The sequence below is a fragment of the Stegostoma tigrinum genome, chromosome 15, assembly GCF_030684315.1.
Source record: "Stegostoma tigrinum isolate sSteTig4 chromosome 15, sSteTig4.hap1, whole genome shotgun sequence".
In the NCBI taxonomy this organism is placed as follows: domain Eukaryota; kingdom Metazoa; phylum Chordata; class Chondrichthyes; order Orectolobiformes; family Stegostomatidae; genus Stegostoma; species Stegostoma tigrinum.
This window is the reverse complement of record NC_081368.1, coordinates 68,102,691-68,130,528: the sequence shown is the minus strand read 5'-3', so window position 1 is coordinate 68,130,528 and position 27,838 is coordinate 68,102,691. Positions and strand designations below refer to the sequence as shown.

At 47.4% G+C, this 27,838-nt stretch overlaps 1 pseudogene; it reads left to right on the top strand.

Moving 5' to 3' along the window:
- Positions 1-1,328: 1,328 nt before the first annotated feature.
- LOC125459000 (sodium- and chloride-dependent neutral and basic amino acid transporter B(0+)-like) overlaps positions 1,329-27,838 on the top strand; it is a 66,953-nt pseudogene continuing 40,443 nt past the window's right edge.

Sequence of the window (27,838 nt, the reverse complement as noted above, 5' to 3'; positions counted from 1 at the left end):
CTACAGGGCTGTGAAGAGCAAAAGAGGGGTGAGAATGAGAATAATGATGTCAGGTAGATTGTCACAGACCTTGGGAAGCTTCTCCAAATTGAATGCATCCAAATCAACCTGCCCTTTAATGGAGGGATGGCCCAGCATATGACAGGAATATCCCTTGTGCTAAAACAAATCATCACGTTGAAATTGCCTTTTGTCCTTGTTTTGTTTGGGTTTGTTAACGTTTGAACAAGAAATACAAAATTACTTGGAGCATATTAGAAAATACTGCAAAGTTTGAGTTTTCTGAGATCCTGATTTGTAATAATGTGCAGACCCGCTTTATTAAATTGGCAGGTTCGCAGTGGGTCTGCGAACTGTGAGCCTTTCACATTTCTGAGCACTACTAGTTGTTGACAGGCCTCTTTAATAGCTGTATGGGTACAATTGAATACACCTTGAAATCCATCATTTGCAGCACAGGGACTGCCCCAGCTGACTGTGTCCCTAGATTCAGAGCAAATGAATAAATTGGTGCCCTCTAACAAAGACAGCATCAGCCTCTTTGCTGATATATTTCTGTGTAGATGCCTGTGAGATTCCACAGATCTCCAGTGGCTCCCTGAAATGATCTCCTTGGAGTCCAAGTTGAGAATCACTGTTAACTTCATGCCAACCTGGGTTAGACTCCATCATAGCCCATGAGGAAGCATGTACTTAACAAGCAGATGTAGAAGATGACATTCTAGGACACTCAAGATATCATCAGCACTGGTCTTTCATTTAAGGAAAGCTGTACCAGACCTATAGACTTGTAATCTTTTCAGGCTGATGCTGTCATGGGCACTCTTGAGCTGGCTGCTGTGCCCCTGCAGGCTGGTATGCAATGGTGCCAATTCCACTTGCTACTATCCCTGTTGGACATGATGACAGAGTTGATCTGCGCCAAAACGATGTTGCTTTCACATGATGTGTGGAGACTTTGCCATGCATATCGCCATGTTTATCTGAGACTGTTTCACTGACAGCCTTCTCCATCATGCCTGGTAAAGTCCCTCCCACTTTGGTCACTTCCATTTGGATGTGACAAGAGTGTAGTACAGCTCCTTCCAAGTAAGTCATGGAGTAATTCAGTTTGCTTAGTGGGTTGTCTGAGTACAAACCTTGCCCCATCCCTCAGCATGTCTCCCCCACCCTTTGCTAAATCACCTGCCATATTACCCCATTCAAGTCCATCCTCAATGTCTCAACATCCTTGCTACACTTTAACCCCACCTGCTTACTATGCAGCCCCCTCTGTGATCAAGGTGCCTCCACCTTACACCTGCCTGCTTGAGGTTATTTGCACCGTGATGTTTCTTAACCACATCCTCCTCAAGGCTACAAGCCCCACCCACAGAACCTCAAACGCTGCCTGCCCCAGACTGACTGAGAACCCAGAGTATGGCCCGAGGCAGATTGTATGTGGGAAAACCCTGGACTGATCAGTGTGTAACTCTCCTAGCCTGACTGGAGGGCAACCCCTCCCAGATTGACTGGAACTGGGGCCTTTCGCAATCATCTTATAATAAATGAAAACAATGCCTAGATGTTGTCCAACTTTTACCTCCCTTGTTTGCTCTGGATCATGTTTCATTAATATATAGGAACAAAGCTTCCCTTGTGGATTTTTTTCACACCCTGGCTTACAAATGAGCTCAGTAGACACAGTAAGATCGCCATTCCCTTTGTCTCCTTTACCAATCTTTTATGTCCAATTGATGTGTGTGAAATCCCCTACAGTTATTGTTTTTACTTTATTTTCTAATTTCTCTAAGCCGTCCTCCACTTCCCTTTCACCACTAATTGCTCTGTACATTAGTGTGATTAATCCTCTATTTGTCATCTCTATCCACATGAATTCTGCGTCAAATTCGCCAACTTCTTTTGCTATAGCCATTAATTTATCCTACAAAAGCACAGTTGATCCACCTTGGCTTTTCCCTGTCTTGTCTGTGTGTTATGTGCAGCAGTCTTTCATTCCCATTGTCCTTAATCATTTATCTTAGTACATTACTGTAGAGACATTTTTCTTTCAATCTCTTTGCCTGTTAATTCATGTTTAGACCATTTTAAAGCTCTGGTTCTATAAATTTCTTTCCTCCCTTCCCATCAATATTCTGCTAGACCTCCAACTTCTCTATGCTCTCCTTCATTGTTTGTTCCCACACAGAAAACTCAATGGTTTTACCAATAAGTTTGGCTGTCTCTTTCAGTAAGTCCTGGTGGGGCTGCTTCTTGAGCCCCAGTACCCATATTGTCAATGTGTTCCTGCAGTGTCACCAGCTCACAATGTGTCTCCAAAATGAGTGATTGGGAAACGCTAAAAGTCACACCAATCAATTAGTGATGCGTTCTCAATCAAATGTTTATCTTTTAAATGTAGTAGGTATTTCATGAAATTAGAATAAATTGATGACTCAGTAATTCTGTTTAAACTGACATGACCGTGCCTGCAATAAAGTTTTCTTTAGCTTCTTTTGAGTCTTAGGCAGTTCCTCGGTTATGAATGACTCGACTCTTCTCCAGTTTGATTCGTTCTGAGATGGCTGATCTTTAAACTCAGCCTCATGTGGACTCCTAGAGTTTGAAGGGGTTTAAATGGGCTGTTTGAGGCTCAGTGCACTCTTCAATTTCACTTCTGCACATTCTGCATCAAGTCTCTTAATGTCTTCAAAATCTTCCCAGATGAGACTCACCATTTTATTTGTTTACAAACTAGGCACTCCCAGAAGACAGTAGAGGGCATTTATCTCCTCAGGGAATCCTTTGAGGACATACATAAGTGTTTCTGCTGTCCTTGTGGTAGAGTCCTGCAGTGGCCGAGTCTCAGTGGAATAGTTCTAGCGAGGTCTGGTATAAGGCATGTGAAAGATGTATACTACTTAATGAAACTGATGTGAAGTGATTACACATCAATTCTTGACAGGTTTGCTTTGGTAATGTTGCTGGATCTTTCTTGACATTGCGTTTGGACGATTTTGCAAAGGTATTGCTCCTAGTACTTTGAGTTGGTTTCTGCTGGTTCTCCAGCTCTCTGAAGTGTACTGGAACATGGGGTCACTGCTATGCAGCAGGACTAGGGTGGCATGTTGTGGATTTAAAGAAGATTAGATTTCTCACATCATGAAACTTTAGCCATGCTCCTGCTTCAGTGCTGGTGCTAATACACAGGATTCCAGTCATTGTATATTGTAGACAGAAGTTCCTGGGCTCACAGCAAACCCTACCTCCAGTCTGCAGTGGCTGGGTTCCCTCCCATTATCCACAGGATTTAGTAAGAATTTCACTGGAGACCTTGCTCCATACAGATCTTTCACACCAGCGCTGACTGAAAGCACTGTCTGACAATGTGTGACACTGATGGTTAGTGTCTCTGCTGACACAGTCCAGTCGTGACTTGTTGTTTGGCCCCATCTCTTCACAGGGACACAGCTTTCAATCAAATAGACCCTTCAATCTTATCTGATCAATCCAGAAACTGGGGAAGCACTTCCTTCCCCTTCTTCACCGGCAAACTATCAAAAGCTAATGTTAACATTTCAAGATAATAAAAACAGTTAACTCGATGCGCCTGATTGGTGATGTCCTTGGGAAATTTGAGATGGTTTCCGGGAAGGTATAATAACATGATCTCACTCTCTAGATAAGCCAGAGGCAAATTTGGACATGGCCATAGACCAGTTGCCTTCTGATTTTGCATGATTAGACTGTCGCCACCGCTTTCTCCAGCAGTGATATAAGCCACAAACACAGCCTCCTGCACTCATATCTTCACTCATGTCTTATATGAGTCCTGGCGAAAATACAGAGGATTACAGTAAATGTTCAGTGTTAATAAAAGCTCCTGCTCTCGCTACCTTCCCACACTTGTAGTGATTGTAACAAGGTCAGCACTGTGGAACTCACAGAATATGAGTTGCCTAATTGAGATTGCTAATCTAGCCCAATCCAGGAGCCCTGGCTGATAAATAAAAAAGGAGTGTCAGAGGTTCTGTTTGCTCTGAGAATGGGTTCTGAGGGAGCTGGATCAATTTCATAATAAAGAATGGCCAGGATACCAGCTTCTGTGGAGATTTTTCAGTGGCAACAAAAGACAAACATGTTCCGATAGAAATTCACTTGCAACATTTGCCTTTGAGTGAGGTTAAGCTTTTCTCGCATTGTGCCATTATTTGAGAAGCTTGTGTTGTTCGATCCTGCCATTGAAGACTGTGCACATTATGTGAAAAGAATGTCTTATTGTTTTCTTGGTAAATAACATTAAGGTAGATTAAAAGCAATAAGTAACTCTCCTGACAGCTTGTGGAACGGCAGCTTTTTTTGTTTATCAGAAGCTTATTTTTCCCTGAGGCACCAAATATTAAAACCTTTCAAGAGTGGAGAGAGTAATAATGGGAACTGCAGATGCTGGAGAATCCAAGATAATAAAATTTGAGGCTGGATGAACACAGCAGGCCCAGCAGCATCTCAGGAGCACAAAAGCTGACATTTCAGGCCTAGACCCTTCATCAGAGAGGGGGATGGGGTGAGGGTTCTGGAATAAATAGGAAGAGAGGGGGAGGCAGAACGAAGATGGAGAGAAAAGAAGATAGGAGGAGAGGAGAGTATAGGTGGGGAGGTAGGGAGGGGATAGGTCGGTCCAGGGAAGACGGACAGGTCAAGGAGGTGGGATGAGGTTAGTAGGTAGGAGATGGAGGTGCAGCTTGGGGTGGGAGGAAGGGATGGGTGAGAGGAAGAACAGGTCAGGGAGGCAGAGACAGGTTGGACTGGTTTTGGGATGCAGTGGGTGGAGGGGAAGAGCTGGGCTGGTTTTGGGATGCGGTGGGGGAAGGGGAGATTTTGAAGCTGGTGAAGTCCACCTTGATACCATTGGGATGCAGGGCTCCCAAGCGGAATATGAGTTGCTGTTCCTGCAACCTTCGGGTGGCATCATTGTGGCACTGCAGGAGGCCCATGGTGGACATGTCATCTAAAGAATGGGAGGGGGAGTGGAAATGGTTTGCGACTGGGAGGTGCAGTTTATTGTGAACCAGGCGGAGGTGTTCTGCAAAGCAGTCCCCAAGCCTCCGCTTGGTTTCCCCAATGTAGAGGAAGCCACACCGGGCACAGTGGATGCAGTATACCACATTGGCAGATGTGCAGGTGAACCTCTGCTTAATGTGGAAAGTCATCTTGGGGCCTGGGATAGGAGTGAGGGAGGAGGTGTGGGGGCAAGTGTAGCATTTCCTGCGGTTGCAGGGGAAGGTGCCGGGTGTGATGGGGTTGGAGGGCAGTGTGGAGCGAACAAGGGAGTCACGGAGAGAGTGGTCTCTCCGGAAAGCAGACAGGGGTGGCGATGGACAAATGTGGTGGGGTCAGATTGTAGATGGCGGAAGTGTCGGAGGATGATGCGTTGTATCCGGAGGTTGGTGGGGTGGTGTGTAAGAACGAGGGGGATCCTCTTTGGGCGGTTGTGGCGGGGCAGGGTGTGAGGGATGTGTTGCGGGAAATGCGGGAGACACGGTCAAGGGCGTTCTCGACCACTGTGGGGGGAAAGTTGCGGCCCTTGAAGAACTTGGACATCTGGGATGTGCGGGAGTGGAATGCCTCATCGTGGGAGCAGATGCGGCGGAGGCGGAGGAATTGGGAATAGGGGATGGAATTTTTGCAGGATGTTGGGTGGGAGGAGGTGTATTCTAGGTAGCTGTGGGAGTCAGTGGGCTTGAAATGGACATCAGTTACAAGCTGGTTGCCTGAGATGGAGACTGAGAGATCCAGGAAGGTGAGGGATGTGCTGGAGATGGCCCAGGTGAACTGACGGTTGGGGTGGAAGGTGTTGGTGAAGTGGATGAACTGTTCGAGCTCCTCTGGGGAGCAAGAGGCAGCGCCGATACAGTCATCAATGTAACGGAAGAAGAGGTGGGGTTTGGGGCCTGTGTAGGTGCGGAAGAGGGACTGTTCCACGTAACCTACAAAGAGGCAGGCATAGCTGGCACTTCCTACAGACTAAGGGGGTGGCTATCGGCACCCACATGGGCCCCAGCTATGCCTGCCTCTTTGTAGGTTACGTGGAACAGTCCCTCTTCCGCACCTACACAGGCCCCAAACCACACCTCTTCTTCCGTTACATTGATGACTGTATCGGCGCTGCCTCTTGCTCCCCAGAGGAGCTCGAACAGTTCATCCACTTCACCAACACCTTCCACCCCAACCGTCAGTTCACCTGGGCCATCTCCAGCACATCCCTCACCTTCCTGGATCTCTCAGTCTCCATCTCAGGTAACCAGCTTGTACCTGATGTCTATTTCAAGCCTACCGACTCCCACAGATACCTAGAATACACCTCCTCCCACCCACCCTCCTGCAAAAATTCCTTCCCCTATTCCCAATTCCTCCGCCTCCGCCGCATCTGCTCCCACGATGAGGCATTCCACTCCCGCACATCCCAGATGTCCAAGTTCTTCAAGGGCCGCAACTTTCCCCCCACAGTGGTCGAGAACGCCCTTGACCGTGTCTCCCGCATTTGCCGCAACACATCCCTCACACCCTGCCCCCGCCACAACCGCCCAAAGAGGATCCCCCTCGTTCTCACACACCACCCCACCAACCTCCGGATACAACGCATCATCCTCCGACACTTCCGCCATCTACAATCTGACCCCACCACCCAAGACATTTGTCCATCGCCACCCCTGTCTGCTTTCCGGAGAGACCTCTCACTCCGTGACTCCCTTGTTCGCTCCACACTGCCCTCCAACCCCACCACACCCGGCACCTTCCCCTGCAACCGCAGGAAATGCTACACTTGCTCCCACACCTCCTCCCTCACCCCTGTCCCAGGCCCCAAGATGACTTTCCACATTAAGCAGAGGTTCACCTGCACATCTGCCAATGTGGTATACTGCATCCACTGTGCCCGGTGTGGCTTCCTCTACATTGGGGAAACCAAGCGAAGGCTTGGGGACCGCTTTGCAGAACACCTCCGCTTGGTTCGCAATAAACAACTACACCTCCCAGTCGCAAACCATTTCCACTCCCCCTCCCATTCTTTAGATGACATGTCCATCATGGGCCTCCTGCAGTGTCACAATGATGCCACGCGAAGGTTGCAGGAACAGCAACTCATATTCCGCTTGGGAACCCTGCAGCCCAATGGTATCAAGGTGGACTTCACTAGCTTCAAAATCTCCCCTTCCCCCACCACATCCCAAAACCAGCCCAGCTCTTCCCCTCCACCCACTGCATCCCAAAACCAGTCCAACCTGTCTCTGTCTCCCTGACCTGTTCTTCCTCTCACCCATCCCTTCCTCCCACCCCAAGCTGCACTTCCATCTCCTACCTGCTAACCTCATCCCACCTCCTTGACCTGTCCGCCTTCCCTGGACTGACCTATCCCCTCCCTACCTCCCCACCTATACTCTCCTCTCCACCTATCTTCTTTTCTCTCCATCTTCGTTCCGCCTCCCCCTCTCTCCCTATTTATTCCAGAACCCTCACCCCATCCCCCTCTCTGATGAAGGGTCTAGGCCCAAAACGTCAGCTTTTGTGCTCCTGAGATGCTGCTGGGCCTGCTGTGTTCATCCAGCCTCACATTTTATTATCTAAGAGTGGATAGATTTAGTTAAGAAATTTTACGATCCCAAGCCTCCTGTACTTCTGAGACTCCATTGCTTTTACTTGGCGATTGGAGGACCTGTGTTCGGTATAAGGATTTTTGGCTAGGTTAAGACATCTGGCAGATGCATGTGATTTTGTTTTAACCCTAATGAGATGCTAAGAGACCATTTGGTATGTGGGATTAATGATGTAACCGTGCAAAAGCACCCAATAACTCAACCTCAAACAAGGCACCCATAATTGGCTTTATCATTAGAAAATTGCAGCCAAGTGGAGCATATGAGTTGCGGGATATATCCTGAACAGAACTTCTCTTGATCAGCACTCCACAATACCCCAAAACAGAGGCAGGCCTTAACCAAACTTTTAAAATTTTCCCCACAATCTGAGCCAGCAACCACCTGTTGTTTCTGCATGTACACATACTCAAGACAGCAAAAAAAGTCCCACCAGACCTAAATTGAATAAGAAAATGGATAGGCCAGTTATCCAGGAGAGTGCACTGCTTGGAAAGTCCCCCACATCTGGCTTGAAACAGTTAAATTGCTCAGCAACACCCCAGTCAGGACCAATCAAAATAAATAGTTACATGGTTGTCATGAAGCTCCATTCGGGCGCAGGCTTTTCAGTGATCACAGAACCAGTCTTTAACAAAATTGGATCTGGTATACAACCACTAAGTTTGTGTAAGTTCTCAGCTAGACTGAGTACCTATACTGACACCCATTGTAAGATAAATTGTGTGCAATCAAGGTGTCTGGCTCCCACATCCATTCTAGAGTTTAGGTGTTTCCTTGGACAGGTGAATTGTAACAGAACAATAAAACATAACCTGGCCTCCACCTTGGCACCAACTCATAAAAAGGATCAAACTTGGAAATGCTCATGCTGTTAAGCCATCGCTTTCAGGGAAGTGAAGAAACAGTTATCATTCTGTAAGGAGTTGCCACACAATGATCCCAAGTGAGATCTGGTACTAACATGTGATGTGTCCCCGTATGGTATTGGAGTAGTATTAGCCCAAGGTGGCCTAATGGAGAATAAAGCCGAATAGATTATGCATCCAGGACTTTGGCTAATGCAGAGTGCAAATGTGTCCAGAAAGAGAAGGAAGATTTGGCTGTCATGTTTGGAGCCAGGAAGTTCCACCAATATCTTTATGGATGTAAAGTTGGAATAATAATGGACTACAAAATCCTGCTAGGTCTTCTTGAAGAAGAACAAGGAAGCCCACCCTAGTGTTTCAGAGCAAATTCAGCAGTGGACTCTCATACTAAGTGTGCATAATTGCAAGTTGGAACACTGCACGGGAGGCCAAGTTGCAAATGTGGATGCACTCAACTGCCTCCCACTGGCATACACATTACCAGTGTGCCGGGTTCTAGTTGCCATAAGTTGTTTGTTGGTTTTAGGTGGTTCAAATCACTCCCAGATCCCTGGTTCTAGACACTGGACTTATTTAGGGAATACAAAATGAAGAAGGCAGCAGACAGGTATTCCAGAGCAAAAAAATCTCTGTGTTTATTTAAAATACAAACACAGTAAGTATAATACAACAAATACAGGTAGGTGCAACGAACAGTGAGATTGACCAACTCAGTTATACAGAGGACAGTAATACTATTAAAAGCACTATTAGTTAGAATCAACACAATTAGGATCTAAAAGCAACAGTTTTAATCACAGACTTCTTTAATCAGGTTTCCTACCTTTTGGGGTCCCATGCACTTTCACCACCTACTTTCCATTCCCTGCTAGGTAGGTGGGAAACTTTGTGGCCTGGGGAATATCAGCGCACTACTGAGGAAAACACAGTTTTGCAGTGCAGCTGGCTGTTCCCGCTCGCTGTACTCAAAGCCTGGGTGAAGACTTCAGACTTTGTAAGCCTTTCAGTTTGGCTTGAGTCCACTAGTGCAGTAAAGTGCGTAACAGACCTATCAGGTAAGTATTTGAATTTCTTCCCTTTCTGCTGGTTTGACCTCAGGATGTGCTTGAGGCCTTGCGGTATCGGTTAGATCAGTGGTTTTCAGAGTTTGTCAGTTTTTGTACCTGCTGGTCATGGTCAGTTGCCACTGGTTCTGCTTGTTCGGAACAGATATGTATCAGTAGCTCTTGGAATCACTGTTGGGATCCCCCTTCAGGAGATAGCTCTTGGAAATAGCCAGTGGGATTAACTGTTGGAATTCTTCTGGAGACAGCTGTTTGGAACACTTGTGAGGATAGCTCTTGAGATCCTTCTGAGGATAGCCCCCTGGAATGCTCTCAGGGATAGCTGCCTCAAGTGATGTTAGGTCCTGCAATTATACTAATTGTGGACCCCTTGTCTTTGTACCAAATCTAAGCCTTAATTGTGTTTCTGGTGTTCCTTTTGAAGTCAATTGGTTTCCTGATAGTTAAGAATATGTGGAGTGGATTTTAGTTGAAGTTAATTGTTCAGGGTCTCTGTGAATGGATTTCTATTGAAGTTGAATGCCAAATATCTCTGTGAATGTATTTTGATTGAAGATGAATGTTTGATATCTCTGTAGGCCCCATTCTGTCTGTTCTTTGTAGCTCGAGGTGTAAACGTTAGTTTTAGTCTAGAGTATTAAGCTTGGTTGATTGTTCTCTTCAAGTGGAGGTGTAAATTGGAGTTCCAGGCTGAACAAAGCTCCCAGACAGAAATCATTCTGGCTCTGTTGTGTGTTTGTTGCAGCCTGAACTCAAGTATTTTTTCCAATATTTTAGGCATTAGAAAAGCCCAGGGTCTTGTCCAATATATTAGATGATAGGAATTTTTGCTCACTCCTACAGGTGTTACCATCACTGGAAGATTCCATAATGGTTTTAAATTTTTTGGACCCACGTCCAGTCACAGCTGACAATGTCAGACTTTGAACACAGGAAGTGGCAAAATTGAAACAGCTGGTAGAGTGACCAGATCACAGTAGAGGGCAGCATATTATTATGGGGAGCAAGAGTGATTGTACTGCATTAAGGTCATCGCCAGATACTGACTGAAGTTCCTCAGGGCCACCCAGGCATTTCCAAAATGAAGATTTTGCTGAGACCTAATGGCTGGTAGCCAGGATTGGATGCAGACATAGCTACATTGGTGGAGCAGTGCCCAGAGTGCCAACAAAATCAAAAATTACCGCCTGCAGCTCCCTCACATTTGCGGGAATGGCTGGGTAAACCCTGGACTCAGTCCACAATAGCTTTCATGGGTGTAGCATTCTTAGACAATGCAGAAGCCCACTCAAAATGGCTGGGCGTGCATAGAGCTCATTTGCCAAATATCGGTATGACATGAGAAAAACTGCACGTGTCTTTTGCAATACACGGACTCCTGGAAATTTTGGTTACAGTTAACGGGCCATCGCTCACAGCAGGGGATTAGGTATTTCCAAGAGTCAAGTGGTATTTGTCGTAATTAGACCGCTCCATCCCATTCATCATCCAATGGTCTGGCAGAGACAGCAGTCCAAAATTTGAAGGCCAGCTTAATGCAACAGCCTATAGCATCACTAGATACCCAATTGCCCAATTTCCAATTTGGTTATTGGACTGCCCCTCAAGCAACCACAGGGATAGGTCCAGAAGAGTTGTTCATGGGGAAAACAGTCTACACCAGGTCAAATCTGATCTTCTCGGATCTACAGGTGAGGGTGAAATGACATCAGAAATACCAGTGCTGGACACAAGACTTGGTTAAGCAAGACAGACAGTTTACTTCAGGTGATGCAGTTTGGTCGAGGAACCATTGGGAATGCCCTGCATTGGTAAGAGGCAAGGTCGGCGTGAGGTCAGGTCCAGTGAAGTATAAAGTTCAGGCAGGCATAACAATCCTAAAAAAGTGCGTGGAACATGTGAAAGCTGCAATCTCGCAAATGCTGCAGGAGCAAAATGTACCGAGCTCCTTGACTGCCTTACTGACTGTTCTAGAACCCAGGGTTCTCTGTCTCCGTCAAATGTTGAAGATACTTTTTGAGTTTAGAAAAGGTTGAGAGCAGGGAGGTCCGAAATAAAGTTTCAGTGATGCAAGACGGCACCGGCAAGCAAGAAGTTGGTTTGAAGTGTGTCTACTTCAACGCCAGGAGCGTCCGGAATAAGCTGGGTGAACTTGCAGAATGGGCTAGTACCTGGGACTTCAATGTTGTGGCCATTTCGGAGACATGGATAGAGCAGGGACAGGAATGGTTGTTGCAGGTTCCGGGATTTAGATGTTTCAGTAAGAACAGAGAAGATAGTAAAAGGGAGGGAGGTGTGGCATTGTTGGTCAAGGACAGTATTACAATTGCAGAAAGGATGTTTGGGGACTCGTCAACTGAGGTAGTATGGGCTGAGGTTAGAAACAGGAAAGGAGAGGTCACTCTGCTGGGAGTTTCCTATAGGCCTCCGAATAGTTCCAGAGATGTAGAGGAAAGGATAGCAAAGATGATTCTCGATAGGAGCGAGAGAGACAGGGTAGTTGTCATGGGGGACTTCAAATTTCCTATAGACTGGGAACATTATAGTTCGAGTACGACAGATGGGTCAGTTTTTGCCCAGTGTGTGCAGGAGGGCTTCCTGACACAGTATGTAGATAGGCCAAAAAGGGGCGAAGCCATATTAGATTTGGTACTGAGGGTAATGAGCCTGGCCAGGTGTTAGATTTGGAAGTAGCTGTGCACTTTGGTGATAGCGATCACAATTCTGTTATGTTTACTTTAGTGATGGAAAGGGATAGGTGTATACCACTGGGCAAGAGTTATAGCTGGGGGAAAGGCAATTACGATGAGATTAGGCAAGATTTAGGGAGCATAGGATAGGGAAGGAAACTGCAGGGGATGGGCACATTAGAAATGTGGAGCGTATTCAAGGAAAAGCTCCTGTGTGTCCTAAATAAGTATGTATCTGTCAGGCAGGGAGAAAGCTGTAGAGAGTGGGAGCTGTGGTTTACGAAGGAAGTGGAATCTCTGGTGAAGAGGAAGAAGAAGGCTTATGTTAGGATGAGACGTGAAGGCTCAGTTATGGCGCTTGAGGGCTACGTGGCAGCCAGGAAAGACCTAAAGAGAGAGCTCAGAAGAGCCAGGAGGAGACATTGGAGTTGTTGGCGGATAGGATCAGGGTAAACCCTAAGGCTTTCTATAGGTATTTAAGGAATAAAAGAATGACGAAAGTAAGATGAGGGCCAATCAAGGATAGTAGTGGGAAGTTGTGTGTGGAGTCAGAGGAGATGGGGAAGCGCTAAATGAATATTTTTCGACAGTATTCACTCTAGAAAATGACAATGTTGTCGAGGAGAGTACTGAGATACAGGCTACTAGACGAGGTGGGATTGAGGTTCACAAGGAAGACGTATTAGAAATCCTACAGAATGTGAAGATAGATAAGTCCCCTGGGCCGGATGGGAATTATCCTAGGATCCTCTGGGAAGCCAGGGAGGAGATTGCTGAACCTTTGACATTGATCTTTAACTCGTTATTGTCTACAGGAATAGTGCCACGTGACTGGAGGATAGCAAATATGGTTCCCCTGTTCAAGAAGGGGAATAGAGATAACCCTGGTAATATAGACCAGTGAGCCTTACCTCAGTTGTTGGTAAAGTGTTGGAAAAGGTTATAAGAGACAAGAATAAATTGATTAGGGATAGTCAGCACGGTTTTGTGAAGGGTAGGCCATGCTTCACAAACCTTATTGAGTTCTTTGAGAAGATGACCAAACAGATAGATGAGAGTAAACCGGTTGATGTGGTGTATATGGATTTCAGCAAGGCGTTCGATAAGGTTCCCCACAGTAAGCTATTGTACCAAATGCGGAGGAATGGGATTGTGGGAGATATAGCAGTTTGGATCGGAAATTGGCTTGCTGAAAGAAGACAGAGGGCGGTAGTTGATGGGAAAATGTTCATCCTGGAGACCAGTTACTAGTGGTGTACCACAAGGGTCGGTGTTGGGTCCACTGCTGTTTGTCATTTTATAAATGACCTGGATGTGGGCGTAGAAGGATGGGTTAGTAAATTTGTAGACGACACTAAGGTCGGTGGAGTTGTGGATAGTGACGAAGGATGTTGTAGGTTGCAGAGAGACATAGATAAGCTGCAGAGCTGGGCTGAGAGGTGGCAAATGGAGTTTAATGCGGACAAGTGTGAGGTGATACACTTTGGTGGGAGTAACCGGAAGGCAAAGCACCGGGCTAATGGTAAGATTCTTGGTAGTGTAGATGAGCAGAGAGATCTCGCTGTCCATGCACGCAGATCCTCAAAAGTTGCCACCCAGGTTGACAGGGCTGTTAAGAGGGCATACAGTGTTTTAGCTTTTATTAATAGAGGGATCGAATTCCGGAACCAAGAGGTTATGCTGCAGCTGTACAAAACTCTGCTGCGGCCGCACTTGGAGTATTGCGTACTGTTCTGGTCACCACATTATAAGAAGGATGTGGAAGCTTTGGAAAGGGTGCGGAGGAGATTTACTCAGATGTTGCCTGGTATGGATGGAAGGTCTTACGAGGAAAGGCTGAGGGACTTGAGGCTGTTTTTGTTGGAGAGAAGAAGGTTGAGAGGTGCCTTAATTGAGACATATAAAATAATCAGAGGGTTAGATAGGGTGGATAGGGAGTGCCTTTTTCCTAGGATGGTGACGGCAAGCATGAGGGGGCATAGCTTTAAATTGAGGGGTGAAAGATATAGGACAGATGTCAGAGGTAGTTTCTTTACTCAGAGAGTAGTATGGGAATGGAACGCTTTGCCTGCAATGGTAGTAGATTCGCCAATTTTAAGTACATTTAAGTCATCATTGGACAAGCATATGGATGTACATGGAATAGTGTAGGTTAGATGGGCTTCAGATCGGTTTGACAGGTCTGCACAACATCGAGGGCCGAAGGTCCTGTACTGTGCTGTAATGTTCTATGTTCTATACCTTATAATCTGAGGTGGACATGGCAGATTTTACCTCTTCGTTTCTTTTGCCACCTGAAGAGGAGAATTAATTTCATTCTTGATACTCCTGAGAGAAAGATACCATTTACTGTGGTAAATTGCATTTTGCATTGCCTGTATCAGAGGCAGTGTTAGAAGAACATGACTCAGTGCTAAAATGTCCCAGGAGCAGCTGCAAAAACAGAGAACCGTCCTGTGCCCTTGAGGAGTAATTGTGATATGGTCAACCAGGTGGACCTCATAGAATATGAGCTCCCCAATTGGGGCTGTTAACCTGTTCCAATCAGGGACCCCTGGCTCACAGATAAGAACAGCGCTATCCCATCTCTTCTCTTTCATCCACTATCCTCATGTCTGTATTTACCGCCGGTCGATGTGAATCCCTAGTGGAGCTGTGAGGGAGTCCTCCCTCTTGCCATCTGACATCTGGGGTGGGTGGAGTTGCACACAGAAATCCCTTATAACCTCAGATTGCAGTGGTTCATGGATTCCCAGCCCAAATGCTTAATTTGTGGTGCTGTGGAGTCCATGGACCATGTATGTAGTTTGTGGGCATTTACACTCCCACTTTAGTTTCCTAAAAAACTTTTGTTGTGTTTTTGGTTACACTTCAGCCCTACGCTCCTGACCTTTGGACCCCAATGCGAGGGGTTGGGGGCCAGTCGGACGTCTTCCTCGTGGCTCTACCCTTGGGCCTGGCCAGGCTGACTGAAAACACATCTAGTCAGTGGGCCATGGAGGGGGTCATCTCTGCCAACTTCCTGCCCCTCTTCCTTGGTTATTTTCGAGTCCGGGTGTTCTTGGACAGGGACTTCACAGTGTTCACCAATATGCTGAATGTATTTAGGCAGAAATGGGCATTTTGAGGGTAGATTGGTTTATTTCCCTCTCCAACTCTATTTGGATTTAATCACTACCCTCCCCCTTCACTTTTATCATGTAAGCATTGCCCTTAATAGGATTTGCTTATAACTGAACAAGACCCTGAACTACCTGTTGCCTGACACTTCAATGCACCACCCTGCTCCTTGTCCAACTTCTCTGTCTCTGGCTTGCTGCAGTGTTCCAGTGAAGCCTAATGCAAGTTGTAGGAACAACACTTCATTTTCCACTTGGGGACCCTACTGCCCTCTGGGCTCAATATTGAGTTCAATAATTTTAGGGCCTGGACTCTCCCATGTCCTAGTCCCCTACCCACGCACCAGGCCTTGTTCCCACGTAGGCTGCTATAACACACGGGCCTCTTGTTAATCAGTAACAGTCCCCATTAACAAACATTCACCTTTCCAGTCTGATCATTAGCAATTCCTTTGTCTGTCCACCTGTCTTTCTCTCTCTTTGGGCTCTATCCTATTGTTTACTCCCTACCCCACCCACCTGCCTATTTTCTGCATATAAACTGACATTTTCCCAGTCACCATCAGTTCTGAGGAAGGGTCACCAAACTCAAAACATTAACTCTGTTTTCTCCTCCACAGATGCTGCCAGACCTGCTGAGCTTTTCCAGCAACTTTGTTTTTGTTTGTTTATAGCTTCATTGGCTACATGGGTGTTTCCCTGTTGTTGGAAGTATCCAATAAAGTTATTTTGGGAAAAAAAGAAAGCAGGGATGTCAGACATCCTGTTTATTCATCAGAGTTGGCTCTGATGGAGTTGGATCAGTTTCAAGGACTCTCCAAATGTAAATAATGGGTGACTTGGTGACAGGGGTGCAGTTATTTCAACTTTAACTGTAAAACTATTTGGATTGTCCAGAGTTTGCAAATCACAGTATATAGATACACAACATATATTTCTGATGATAATTCTTTAATCTTCATTTGCACCCCCACTCTGGTCTCTGCCTCAGCCATATTTAGATTCTATACATTCCCCTCCATTTCATCTTAGAGACTCAGACTTCATAAAGTTAGTTTCCATGATGACTAGATCAATCTGGTTTTGGCCTATTTTTGAGGTTGAGGATACTTTGCATTCTCCCTGCTTTTGGTGTGAGTGCTTTTTCTGCATCCTGAGAAGCTGTAGAATTCAATGTAATGCTTTCTCCATCTTCATTTGTGTATCTAATGGCCCAGGTTTCTTTGCCTTAAGGAAAATAAGACACCACAATTCATCCTTCTTATACCATGGCATAACGAAGACAATGGGAATGATGGCCATGACTTCAAAGGGAATAGAGTATAAAACCGGGACGCCTTGGGAAAACTATCCAAGGCACTAGTCAGGCCACAAGTGGAATACTGTAAGCTGCTTTTGGGCCTCTTATCTAAGAGTATCCAGGCATTAGAGGTAGCCTAGAAAAGGTTTACTAGGCTGATGCTGGGTATGTTTTACGAGGAGAGGTTGAGTAGGTTGAACAGTGAGAGGCGACTTTATTGCAACATACAAGACACTTGAAGGATTTGATAGAATTTCCCCCTCAAGGAGTGATTAGTACCAAAGGGAATAATCATAGAATAAGGGACACACATTTAAAACAAAGATGAGAAGGAATCTTATCTCTCAAAGTGATGTGTGATTTGCTTACAGGGCTGATGAAGCTCAGTCACTAAATATATCCAAGGTAGAGATTTACAGTTTCAATCAATATGAGAATCAAGAGTTATGAAGCAACGGCAACAAAGCAGTGGTGAGAATGATCACATCAGCCATGACCTCATTGAATGGCAATGCAGATTCCATGGGCTGAATGGCTTACTTTAGTTTCTCTGTCTTATGGTCCCATGATTTTGTGATATGCCTCAAGCATACACAGCCATAATCTCTCCTTGGATTTCAACACTGATTAGCCATCTGCTAGTATGAAGTAATTTGTATTTACTTGTGAAATTCTGGAATTGTTCATTCACAAATTGTAACCCCTTGTCAGACTCTACAACCTGTGGCATTCCACATGTGGAACAAGCTCTCTTGCAATTTAGTTACTTTTTCCATTGTGTTCCTAAGAAAATGATTTGCTTCAATTAATCTTGAATAATAACCTATCGTGATAATAGAGAATTTTCTAGTGAACTCAAATTTATCATTTCCCGGGTGCTCCAATAGTTATAAGAGAGTCATAAGAGGAAGGTAACCGTGATTCTTCTCATTCCTGGATAATAGAATGTGAGGCTGGATGAACACAGCAGGCCCAGCAGCATCTCAGGAGCACAAAATCTGACGTTTCAGGCCTAGACCCTTCATCAGAGAGGGGGATGGGGTGAGGGTTCTGGAATAAATAGGGAGAGAGGGGGAGGCGGACCGAAGATGGAGAGAAAAGAAGATAGGTGGAGAGGAGGGTATGGGTGGGGAGGTAGGGAGGGGATAGGTCAGTTCAGGGAAGACGGACAGGTCAAGGAGGTGGAATGAATTTAGTAGGTAGGAGATGGAGGTGCGGCTTGGGGTGGGAGGAAGGGATGGGTGAGAGGAAGAACAGGTTAGGGAGGCAGAGACAGGTTGGACTGGTTTTGGGATGCAGTGGGTGGAGGGGAAGAGCTGGGCTGGTTGTGTGGTGCAGTGGGGGGAGGGGACGAACTGGGCTGGTTTTGGGATGTGGTGGGGGAAGGGGAGATTTTGAAACTGGTGAAGTCCACATTGATACCATTGGGCTGCAGGGATCCCAAGCGGAATATGAGTTGCTGTTCCTGCAACCTTCGGGTGGCATCATTGTGGCACTGCAGGAGGCCCATGATGGACATGTCATCTAAAGAATGGGAGGGGGAGTGGAAATGGTTTGCGACTGGGAGGTGGCCGCATCTTCACCATTCCCCCAGACCTTCCACTAACTGAGGACGAAAGGTCAGTCCTTAGTAAGGGACTCACCTTTGTCCCCCTACAACCACACATCAACGAATACCAGTCACGGTTGGACATAGAACAGTTTTTCCGCCACCTTCGCCTCCATGCCTACTTCTTCAACCGGGAACCTAACCCTCCCTCCACTGACCCCTTCACCCGCTTCCAACACAAGTCCTCCTCCTGGACACCACCCCCAGGCCTCCTACCTTCCCTCGACCTCTTCATCTCTAACTGCCGTCGAGACATTAACCGCCTCAACCTCTCCACCCCTCTCACTCACTCCAACCTCTCCCCTGCAGAACGGGCAGCCCTCCGCTCCCTCCGCTCAAACCCCAACCTCACCATCAAACCCGCAGACAAGGGCGGCGCAGCGGTAGTATGGCGCACTGACCTCTACATCGCCGAGGCCAAATGCCAACTCTCCGACACCACCTCCTACCGCCCCCTCGATCATGACCCCACACCCAAGCACCAAACCACCATCTCCAACACCATTCATGGCCTTATCACCTCAGGTGACCTCCCACCCACAGCCTCCAACCTCATTGTTCACCAACGCCGCATGGCCCGTTTCTATTTCCTTCCCAAAATCCACAAACCTGCCTGCCCTGGTCGACCCATTGTCTCAGCCTGTTCCTGCCCCACCGAACTCATCTCCACCTATCTGGACTCCATTTTCTCCCCTGTGGCCCAGGAACTCCCTACCTACGTCCGTGACACCACACACACCCTCCAGCTCCTCCAGGACTTCCAATCCTCTGGCCCAGAACACCTCATTTTCACCATGGACGTCCAGTCCCTATTCACCTGTATTCCGCATTCAGATGGCCTCAAGGCCCTCCGCTTCTTCCTGTCCCGCAGACCCGACCAGTCCCCCTTCACCGACACCCTCGTCCGCCAAGCCGAACTCGTCCTCACCCTCAACAACTTCTCTTTCGATTCCTCCCACTTCCTACAGACTAAGGGGGTGGCCATGGGCACCCGCATGGGCCCCAGCTAAGCCTGCCTCTTTGTAGGTTACGTGGAACAGTCCTTCTTCCGCACCTACACAGGCCCCAAACCCCACCTCTTCCTCCGATACATTGATGACTGTATCGGCGCCGCCTCTTGCTCCCCAGAAGAGCTCGAACAGTTCATCCACTTCACCAACACCTTCCACCCCAACCTTCAGTTCACCTGTGCCATCTCTAGCACATCCCTCACCTTCCTGGACATCTCAGTCTCCATCTCAGGCCACCAGCTTGTAACTGATGTCCATTTCAAGCCCACCGACTCCCACAACTACCTAGAAAACACCTCCTCCCACCCACCCTCCTGCAAAAATTCCATCCCCTATTCCCAATTCCTCCACCTCCGCCGCATCTGCTCCCACGATGAGGCATTCCATTTCCGCACATCCCAGATGTCCAAGTTCTTCAAGGGCTGCAACTTTCCCCCCACAGTGGTTGAGAACGCCCTTGAACGTGTCTCCCACATTTCCCGCAACACATCCCTCACACCCCGCCCCCGCCACAACTGCCCAAAGAGGATCCCCCTCATCTCACACACTACCCCACCAACCTCCTGATACAATGCATCATCCTCCGACACTTCCGCCATCTACAATCTGACCCCACCACCCAAGACATTTGTCCATCCCCACCCTTGTCTGCTTTCCGGAGAGATCACTCTCTCCGTGACTCCCTTGTTCGCTCCACACTGCCCTCCAACCCCACCACACCCGGCACCTTCCCCTGCAACCGCAGGAAATGCTACACTCGCCCCCACACCTCCTCCCTCACCCCTATCCCAGGCCCGAAGATGACTTCTATATTAAGCAGAGGTTCACCTGCACATCTGCCAATGTGGTATACTGCATCCACTGTACCCGGTGTGGCTTCCGCTACATTGGGGAAAGCAAGCGGAGGCTTGGGGATCGCTTTGCAGAACACCTCCACTCGGTTCGCAATAAACAACTGCACTTCCCAGTCGCAAACCATTTCAACTCCCCCTCCCATTCTTTCGATGATATGTCCATCATGGGCCTCCTGCAGTGCCACAATGATGCCACCCGAAGGTTGCAGGAACAGCAACTCATATTCCGCTTGGGAACCCTGCAGCCCAATGGTATCAATGTGGACTTCACCAGCTTCAAAATCTCCCCTTCCCCCACGACATCCCAAAACCAGCCCAGTTCGTCCCCTCCCCCCACGGCACCACACAACCAGCCCAGCTCTTCCCCTCCACCCACTGCATCCCAAAACCAGTCCAACCTGGCTCCCTAACCTGTTCTTCCTCTTACCCATCCCTTCCTCCCACCCCAAGCCGCACCTCCATCACCTACCTACTAACCTCATCCCACCTCCTTGACCTGTCCATCTTCCCTGGACTGACCTATCCCCTCCCTACCTCCCCACCTATACTCTCCTCTCCACCTATCTTCTTTTCTCTCCATCTTCGTTCCGCCTCCCCCTCTCTCCCTATTTATTCCAGAGCCCTCACTCCATCCCCCTCTCTGATGAAGGGTCTAGGCCCAAAACGTCAGCTTTTGTGCTCCTGAGATGCTGCTGGGCCTGCTGTGTTCATCCAGCCTCACATTTTATTATCTTGGATTCTCCAGCATCTGCAGTTCCCATTGTCACTTCTTCTCATTCCTGGCTATTTATGGCACAGATTGTACAACTTATAAATTCACGTCTTTGATACGCTAAGTCATGCCTGGCCATGAAATTGAGTATCGTGTCCTTGCATAGCACTTTGTAATTTCTAAATATTTACAATGGCGTCTGTACAGCATCGCAATTTGACACAACTAATTTCTCATTAGTGGCTAGAAAGTTGTCAATGAGAATGATGTATTTGTACAACTTTATAAAAATCAGCACAACATTGAATCAATACCTCTGTAGCTGTGCTTGAGTATGCACTGAGGTAGTGAAGTCTTTAAGACTTATATTTAAATAAAGAGTGTAAAATACTAAACAAATACCTGCATTGTTGGGATAACAAGGTGTAGAGCTGGATGAACACATCAGGCCAAGCAGCATCATAGGAGCAGGAGAGCTGACGTTTCGGGCCTAAACTCTTCTTCAGAAATTCAGAATTCAAAATTCTCAACCCGAAATGTCAGCTCTCCTTCTCTTATGTTGCTGCTTGGCCCTCTGTGTTCATCCAGATCTACACCTTGTTATCTCAGATTCTCCAGTATCTTCAATTCCTCTTATCTCCTGCATTGTTGGGTACGTGGTCCAGCAATATTTTTAGATTTGGGGGCATGCTTCATCCCACTGCTGAAAGAGTACTATTTCCTGAAAATTTCTTTCAGTGGCTTGTAAATGGTAAGTGATTAGGGATGTGACTGCTTCAATCTTGGTTAAAGTGAAAGTCCTCATGTGCAAGACAAAGACGTGTGAAGCTGGATGAACACAGCAGGCCAAGCAGCATCTCAGGAGCACAAAAGCTGACATTTCGGGCCTAGACCCTTCCCGAAACGTCAGCTTTTCTGCTCCTGAGATGCTGCTTGGCCTGCTGTGTTCATCCAGCTTCACACTTTGTTATCTTGGATTCTCCAGCATCTACAGTTCCCCCATTATCTCTGATACAGTCCTCATGTGCAGTTCCAATGCATGCTTGTCTTTGGAGTGAGTGTGCCATTATTGAGCATTTTCCCTGTACGTTGGGCAGCACGGTAGCTCAGTGGTTAGCACAGCTGCCTCACAGCACCAAGGTCCTGGGTTCAATTCCATTCTCAGGTGACTGTCTGTGTGGTGCTTGCACATTCTCCCCGTGTCTGCGTGGGTTTCCTCCATGCTGTCTGGTTACCTTCCACTATCCAAAGATGTGCAGGCTAGGTGCATTGGCCATGCTAAATTACCCTGTAGTGTTCAGGGGTGTGTAGATTAGGTGGGCTTTAGCGGGATGGGTCTTGGTGGGATGCTGTGAATGTTGGGGGCGATGTATTGTGCCAAAGGGCCTGTTTCCACACTGTAGCGATTCTATGAATGAATAAATTCCTTATCAAAAACTTGATTGTGTTGAAATTGAGCATTTGCTTTGTGTTGGATGTCATTTAAGAATCTCAAGAGTCAGGAACTGAGTGATGAAAACAACATAGGACTCTGAATGTTTATTTGGTGGTTTTTAATTCTGTATTTCAAAGCTGATTAAACGTATAAGTTGCCATTATGCAGTCAAGTCAATGAAAAGATTTAGCACAATAACACTACTGCATTAATATGAAATTGACTGTTTAAGAGTTTAACATTTGTTCCAAAACTCCCTGAATGATCTTACTCACTCTGACATTCATACAACTTATTTCACTTTTTAAAATATTTTCCAGGGGCATTCCTTATTCCCTTCACTTCCTTGTTGGGATGCCAGAGTTTTTCTTGGAATCTTCTTTTGGACAGTTTCCCAGCCTCGGACCTGTAGCAGTGTGGAAAGCCATGCCAATGTTACAAGGTTAACGTTTATTTAGAAAATCTAGACGAGCAACATTTCACATGTGTAATATGTTCAAAACCACTATCAGTATAGCAGATAGAACATAGAACATAGAACATAGAACAGTACAGCACAGAACAGGCCCTTCCGCCCACGATGTTGTGCCGACCATTGATCCTCATGTATGCACCCTCAAATTTCTGTGACCATATGCATGTCCAGCAGTCTCTTAAATGACCCCAATGACCTTGCTTCCACAACTGCTGCTGGCAACGCATTCCATGCTCTCACAACTCTCTGTGTAAAGGACCCGCCTCTGACGTCCCCTCTATACTTTCCTCCAACCAGCTTAAAACTATGACCCCTCGTGTTAGCTATTTCTGCCCTGGGAAATAGTCTCTGGCTATCAACTCTATCTATGCCTCTCATTATCTTGTATACCTCAATTAGGTCCCCTCTCCTCCTCCTTTTCTCCAATGAAAAGAGTCCGAGCTCAGTCAACCTCTCTTCATGAGACAAGCCCTCCAGTCCAGGCAGCATCCTGGTAAACCTCCTCTGAACCCTCTCCAAAGCATCCACATCTTTCCTATAATAGGGCGACCAGAACTGGACGCAGTATTCCAAGTGCGGTCTAACCAAAATTTTATAGAGCTGCAACAAAATCTCATGACTCTTAAACTCAATCCCCCTGTTAATGAAAGCCAAAACGCCATATGCTTTCTTAACAACCCTGTCCACTTGGGTGGCCATTTTAAGGGATCTATGTATCTGCACACCAAGATCCCTCTGTTCCTCCACACTGCCAAGAATCCTACCCTTAATCCTGTACTCAGCTTTCAAATTCGACCTTCCAAAATGCATCACCTCGCATTTATCCAGGTTGAACTCCATCTGCCACCTCTCAGCCCATCTCTGCATCCTGTCAATGTCCGGCTGCAGCCTACAACAGCCCTCTATACTGTCAACTACACCTCCAACCTTTGTGTCGTCTGCAAACTTGCTGACCCATCCTTCAATCCCCTCATCCAAGTCTTAAAAAAAATTACAAACAGTAGAGGCCCAAGGACAGAGCCCTGTGGAACACCACTCACCACTGACTTCCAGGCAGAATATTTTCCTTCTACTACCACTCGCTGTCTTCTGTTGGCCAGCCAATTCTCTATTCAGACAGCTAAGTTCCCCTGTATCCCATTCCTCCTGACCTTCTGAATGAGCCTACCATGGGGAACCTCATCAAATGCCTTACTGAAGTCCATAGCTTCAGTCAGTATTGATAATGTATTTCGTTTTTAATTCACTCGCTGGATGAGGGCATTGCTGGTTGGGCTAGCATTTGTTGCCCTTTAGAAGGTGGTGGTGAGTTGCCTTCCTTAACTGCTTGCCTGGATGAGTGTGGCTCTGACAGTACTGAAGAGTTGGAAAGCAGCCTGCTTGTTTAGCATCACATTCACCACTGACACACCATGCTGTAATTCATTCTATAGAGTACACTACACCAACCGTAAGATTAGTACAGATTAGTGGCAACTTGTATGTTAATTATCGCTTCATCAAAATCCTGGATCTCCCAGTCTTTCAGCATTGTAGGTCTTCTAGCCCATGGAGTACAGCAGTTTAAGGAGGCACTTTACCACCACCCTCCCCAGCGTCTTTCAAAATGGACAACAAGTGCTAACATTTCCAAAAGTACTCAAACTCTATTATTGAATGAGAAAGAAAAAAAAAGCTTCATGGACTCTTTGGTACCTGTGGGATGATAAAAAAGACAAAACAAAGCCATTCATAAAATCACTTCTCCCTCAACTCCTCCCACTTCCTTCAGACTAAGGGTGTGACCATGGGTACCTGCATGGGCCCAAGCTATTCCTGCCTCTTTGTAGGATACATGGAATGATCTCTCTTCTGCAGCTACACAGGCACCAACCCCACCTCTTCCTCTGTAACATCAATGACAGTAATGGCGCCATCTTGTGTTCCCATGAGGAACTCGAACAGTTCATCAGCTTGATGAACACCTTCCACCCCAACTTAAGTTCACCTGGGCCATATCTGACACCTCTTTCTCCTTCCTGGGCCTCTCTGTCTCCATTGCTGGTAATCACCTGGAAACATACCTATTTTAAGCCCACCGATTCCCACAACTACTTAGGCCACACCTCCTCTCACCCACCTTCCTGCAAGAATGCTATCCCCTATTCCCAATTCCTTCACCTCTGCTGCATCTGCTATGAAGATGAGGCATTCCACTCCCAGACATCCCACATGTCTTCGTTTGTCAAGGACCGCAACTTCCCCTCCACAGCAGTCAAAAATACCCTCGATCGCATCTCTTGCATTTCCTGAACATCAGCCCTCACACACCGAAATAACAAGACAGTATCCCCAAACCCCACCTCTCCCTCCGTTACATTGATGACTGCATCGGCGCCGCCTCTTGCTCCCCAGAGGAGCTCGAACAGTTCATCCACTTCACCAACACCTTCCACCCCAACCTTCAGTTCACCTGTGCCATCTCTAGCACATCCCTCACCTTCCTGGACCTCTCAGTCTCCATCTCAGGCCACCAGCTTGTAACTGATGTCCATTTCAAGCCCACCAACTCCCACAGCTACCTAGAATACACCTGCTCCCACCCACCCTCCTACAAAAATTCCATCCCCTATTCCCAATTCCTCCGCCTCCGCCGCATCTGCTCCCACGATGAGGCATTCCATTCCCGCACATTCCAGATGTCCAAGTTCTTCAAGGGCCGCAACTTTCCCCCACAGTGGTCGAGAATGCCCTTGACCGCGTCTCCCGCATTTCCCGCAACACATCCCTCACACCCTGCCCCCGCCACAACCGCCCAAAGAGGATCCCCCTCATTCTCACACACCACCCCACCAACCTCCGGATACAATGCATCATCCTCCGACACTTCCACCATCTACAATCCGACTCCACCACCCAAGACATTTTTCCATCCCCACCCTTGTCTGCTCTCCGGAGAGACCACTCTCTCCGTGACTCCCTTGTTCGCTCCACTCTGCCCTCCAACCCCACCACACCCAGCACCTTCCCCTGCCACCGCAGGAAATGCTACACTTGGCCCCACACTTCCTCCCTCACCCCAATCCCAGGCCCCAAGATGACTTTCCATATTAAGCAGAGGTTCACCTGCACATCTGCCAATGTGGTATACTGTATCCATTGTACCCGGTGTGGCTTCCGCTACATTGGGGAAACCAAGTGGAGGCTTGGGGATCGCTTTGCAGAACACCTCCGCTTGGTTCGCAATAAACAACTGCACCTCCCAGTCGCAAACCATTTCAACTCCCCCTCCCATTCTTTAGATGACATGTCCATCATGGGCCTCCTGCAATGCCACAATGATGCCACGCGAAGGTTGCAGGAACAGCAACTCATATTCCGCTTGGGAACCCTGCAGCCCAATGGTATCAATGTGGACTTCACCAGTTTCAAAATCTCCCCTTCCCCCACCACATCCCAAAACCAGCCCAGTTCGTCCCCTCTCCCCACTGCACCACACAACCAGCCCAGCTCTTCCCCTCCCCCCACTGCATCCCAAAACCAGCCCAGCCTGTCTCTGCCTCCCTAACCTGTTCTTCCTCTCACCCATCCATTCCTCCCACCCCAAGCCGCACGTTCATTTCCTACCTACTAACTGCATCTCACCTCCTTGACCTGTCCGTCTTCCCTGGACTGACCTATCCCCTCCCTACCTCCCCACCTATACTCTCCTCTCCACCTATCTTCTTTTCTCTCCATCTTCGGTCCGCCTCCCCTTCTCTCCCTATTTATTCCAGAACCCGCACCCCATCCCCCTCTCTGATGAAGGGTCTAGGCCTGAAACGTCAGCTTTTGTGCTCCTGAGATGCTGCTGGGCCTGCTGTGTTCATCCAGCTTCACACTTTATTATCTAGAATTCCCCCTCGTCCTCTTGTATCCCCCCATTAACCTCTGGGTTCAACGCATCATTCTCTGCCACTTCCGCCACCTGCAATATGACCCCACTACCAAGGATATATTTCTTTCCCCAACCTTATCTGCCTTCCAGAGGGGCCATTCTAGCACCACCACCCCAGCACTTTCCCCTGCAACCCACAGGAGATGCTACATCTGCCCCTACACTTCCCCCCTGACCTCCATCCCAGGCCTCAAGAAAACGTTCCACATTAAACAAATGTTCAACTGCACATAGAACATAGAACATAACAGCACAGTACAGGCCCTTCAGCCTTCGATGTTGTGCCGACCTGTCATCCCGATCTCAAGCCCATCGAACCTACACTATTCCATGTACGTCCATATGCTTGTCCAATGATGACTTAAATGTACCTAAAGTTGGCGAATCTACTACCGTTGCAGGCAACTGCTAATGTGCTATATTGTATCCGCTGTTCCCGATGTGGCCTCCTCTACATCAGGGAAACCAAGCAGATGCTTGGAGTCTGCTTTGAGGACCACTTATGCTCACTTCATGACAAATGACTACACCTCCTAGTCGCGAACCTCTTCAACTCCCCCTTCCACTCCTTGGACGATATGTCCATCCTGGGCCTCCTGTAGTGCCACAACAATTCCACCTGAAGGCTAGAGAGACAGCATCTCATATTCCATCTGGGAACCCTGCAGCCCAATGGTCTTAATGTAGACTTTGGAAGCTTCAAAATTTCCTCTCCCCCGACCATCCCAAGACCAGCCGCCCTCATCCCCGCCTCCTTGAACTGTCCGTCTTTTCTCCCACCTATCCACTCTTCCCACCTTACTGACCAACACCCACACCCACTTCTTACCTATTACCCTCATCCCTGTCTCCTTGACCTGTCAGATTTCCCTTCCACCTACCCGCCTCTCCCTCCTCACAAACCAACTTCCTACATACACTCACCTGTACTGGCTTCATTTCCACCTCCCTGACCTGTCCATCTTCTCTCCTCCTATTGGCTCCTCTATCCACCTTCTCTCATCGCCTCCCCTTCTCTCTATTTATTCCAGAGCCCCCTTCCCTACCCCATTTGTGAAGAAGAGTTCAGACACGAAACGTCAGCTCTTCTGCTCCTCTGATGCTGCCTGGCCTGATGCGTTCATCCAGCTCCACACATTGTTATCTCTTTATTA